A 3922-nucleotide genomic window follows, 5' to 3' on the forward strand; every position below is an offset into this window, starting at 1 on the left:
GATAATCCAAAGGGATTATCAATGAGTGCATTCTACATAGGCCTGCTCACTGAGAGTTACTTAGGAATGTACTGAGAGGTTTTAAATTGGAATGGGCTCACAGTTAGATTGTGTTCTAAATGTATAAAGATTTGATTTAAATTTCTATATCAAGCTAATATACCAATGCTAAATGACTAATCCATTTAAATGCCAAAGAGTGTGTTGACCATTTGCATGAAATTAAACAAATAAAAACAAAAGGGATTTTGAGACTAATACGTTTTAATTGGCATAGTTAAAAAAGATTATTGCTTCTTGGCCTTTTGGCTAAGATCAAGTGTAGAAAAGATTTTGTATTTACAATTTTCATATCCACTCATTTGGAAAGAAACAAAATTACTTATTTAGCCCTTCCAATTCTGTGTTTTACTTAAGATGGTTTCAGTGGAAGAGGTGGTTACTGAAAATAGGCAGTGACACCCATTTCAACTTTAACAGAGTTCTGAGGGTTCTTGTAAGAGATGGAGAGTAAAACACAAGACACTGGACATTCATGGGACATGGGGATCTCAATGGGTTTCATCAGTGCATCTTGCTTTGAAGATGTTTCACATTATTTGCATCATGTAAGTCATTCACATATAGTTGTGAAGGACAATAATAGAGCTGTGTGCTATGTGGAGTACATACTGGATCAAATTGGAGCTGCTACTGTTAGTCATCTTCCTATGGCCTGGCCTCCTAGGCCTTCTATGCTGCCTCCTCATGTACTCTTGCTTAGCTATTTCTCTTTCCTCTACTTCCTTTGTCTAACAGAGGCCTATGGACCCCAAAATATAGACACAAAGCAGGATAAATAAAAAAGGACATATCTAAGGCTGTTTTAGGGAAAGTGCAAAAGCTCCCAGACAAATTTTGGAGTAAATAAAATACAGTACATATAGAGAAACAAGGGAAAGAATTACAGCAGTGTTCTCACCAAGGACCATAACAGCAAGAACAAGGATATAGTAGACTGAACCACATAAAGTTTTGGCCCCCTAAAATTCCATATCCAGAAAAACATTTTCTTCAAAAGTAAAGGTGAGGGAGAAAGGAAGGAAGGAAAAGGAAAAAAAGTAAAAATAGAAGGGAAAAACAGAAACAAGGCTTTTGTATACAGGGAGGGGAGGATTCTAAGGGGAGTGGGAAAATGGGGAAAAATAAATTTTATTTTTAAAAAAGTAAAGGAGAGGGCTGGAGATTTAGCTCAGTGGTTCCGCTGCCTGCTTTGCAAGTGCAAGGACCTGAGTTCAATCCCCAGTACAAAAATAAAAAAGAGGAAAGAAGAGAGCAACATCTCTGGCAACATGATGGAGAGGAGATTCTTAGACCATGTTACCTTGTGTCTCCGTATAGAAATGCGAACTTACCACATATCTTCAGATGAGATGCCTTGGGGAGAATAAGTTAAAGCACAAGGCCATGCCGGGAAAGGGGTGTGGGACAGCTTACACAGTTGCCTCTGCCACAAAGCCATAGAGTCCCACCCCAGAAGGCTAACCTTGGCTGTATCAAGTGGGGGCAGGGGAGACTGAGGCAGATGTCCACCCTTCCGATATTTCATTGCATTATTTGAGAGATCCACTGCTGTTTTGCTTCCTATGGATGTTGGGGAGTTGCATGGCTAGCCCACCTGAGGCCCTGATGGATGCAGGGGAAAGTGAAGGGACTCACAGCAGATCTGGCAGTTGCTGTAACCCTCATTAATGGCCTCACCCACCCAGGGCCTCTCTAGAGGTCTTACTAGATGAAGGAGACACTCTTAACCATCTCGTGTGAACGTGGGTTTCCTCCAATGGCCCTGTTCAAGTGGCCTTGCAAATGTAGAGCGCTGAACTATAACCCAATTGTTTAAACATTCTCTAAACCTCTTTCAACACTGAGTCCAGCAAGCAGCCCCACCCAACTGAAAACCCAGCCACAACCGCACCCAATAGCAGAACATCAACAGTAGGCCCTGCTACACACAGGTGCTACCCACTGGTGCAAAGAGAACACAAACTGGAAGACTGATACTTTCCTTTGGTGAAGACCATGTGTAAAGACTGTAAGAGGTGACTGCCCCAAGTGGAGGTCACAAATGCAAGGATACAAAGATCAAGAGAATCAGAGAAACATGGTACTACCAAAAGAAACTAACCAAAGTCTAGCTACCAAACCACACACACACACACACACACACAAAAGAGGAAAACAGAATCTTTGAAAAAAATAAATGAATTTTCTCCTGACAAAGAATTCAAAATACAGTAGTCTCACATTACCCATGATTTTGATTTTGGTAGTTTCTGTTGCTAAAATATGAAATGAGAAATCCCCAAAATAAATAATTCCTAGGTCATAAATTATGCACTTTTCTGAGTAATATGATGGAATTTTATTCCAAGCCACTCCATCCTGTTGGGGACATGTGAATCATCACTTTACCCAGAGAATCTGCACTGCATAAGCTGCTCACCCATTAGACATATCACAGTTCTTTTTATGAAATGCTGCAGTGGCATAGTCCTCTCTGTGGGGTTTGACACTATGTGTGATTTTAAGCATCCGCAGATCCGCTGGGAGTCTGGGAAAGTATCTATTCATATAGGAGTCCAGTGCGTGTACCTGAGGTAGCTTGTCCATTCTTTTACAAAGTGGGATTGAAATAAGCAGGAAGTACTCATGTTCTTTCATGAGGAATTCCTCTTTCTTGTGCCTCCTTACCCAGCTTGCTCACTGCATCTGGCATCCTGTCACTTCTGGCTCTTCTCCAAATTTAAAATGACCATAGAAGGTAAACATTTTAAAGCAATTCAGGACAACAAGGCAGCCAAGATAGTGCAACTAAAGACACTCACAAAACAAGACTTCCAGAACTGATTCAGAAAGTTGCAAGAACTGTGTGATAAGTATGTTTGAAGTGAAAGGGAATATTTTGAAGGGCATCAATGGCAATGTCTTTTACTGTAATAATTGTTTTTTCTATTTCAATTTCACCATATTATTGGTCACATCAGGTATATCCATATATATAAATTCAATTATATAGACGTGAATTGCTTTGTTAATGCATTCACCTACTGTAGGGCATGTTGCTTTTTTCAGTTTGGGGAAATTATGAATAAAGCTACTATAAACATTTACATGCAGGTTTCTGGTACACATAAAATTTGAAATCAGCTGGATAAATTGTACCCGAGTGTACAATTACTGGAATATATGAAAGATTATGTATTTTTTTGTGGTATAGGAGACTGAACCTGTGACTTTTTCAATGATGCTTTTCTGTATTTTTGATTTTGAGGCAGGATCTTGTTAAGATATAGTTGTATGGTGTCATTCCTATCAGCGGTGGACGAGTCCTGTTGCTCTGCTTCCTTGTTAACAATGGACACTGTCAGATTTCTAGGTTTCTTTTATCCTAGTATGTATCCTGTTGTTTTAATTTGCAATTCCCTAATAAAAGCTAATACTGAGCATCTTTTCATATGTTTGCTTGTCATTGTTTTATACTAAGCAAAAGAAGCCAATCTGCAAAGGATACACATAATTTCTCCTTTTTTTTTTTTTTTTTTTGAGACAGGGTCTCACTATGTAGTTGAGACTGACCTGGAGCTCACTATGTAGTCCAGGCTGGTCTCGAACTCAAAGCAATCCTCCTGCCTCAGCCTCTCGAGTGCTGGGATTATAGGTGTGCACCACCACACCTGGCCAGGATACACAGAATTTCAATTATTTATGACATTCTGGAAAAGATGTAAGTACGCAGAGATGTAAGTAAATATTGTAATATTGGATTATAACTCAAAATTTAAGACACATGTCTGTTGATCTATATTATAACTAATTAATTCCCTAAATTAATGATTGAATTAACTTTAACCGTGGTTTTCAGGCATCTAGTCAAAGAGCACAA

The 3922-nt window shown here is 39.1% G+C and overlaps 1 pseudogene; it reads left to right on the forward strand.

Moving 5' to 3' along the window:
* Positions 1 to 289: 289 nt before the first annotated feature.
* LOC117283571 lies at positions 290 to 363 on the forward strand (annotated as a pseudogene).
* The last annotated feature ends 3559 nt before the right edge of the window (positions 364 to 3922 follow it).

This window comes from Fukomys damarensis, unplaced genomic scaffold (genome assembly GCF_012274545.1).
Source record: "Fukomys damarensis isolate Sample0158 unplaced genomic scaffold, DMR_v1.0_HiC HiC_scaffold_27, whole genome shotgun sequence".
In the NCBI taxonomy this organism is placed as follows: Eukaryota; Metazoa; Chordata; class Mammalia; order Rodentia; family Bathyergidae; genus Fukomys; species Fukomys damarensis.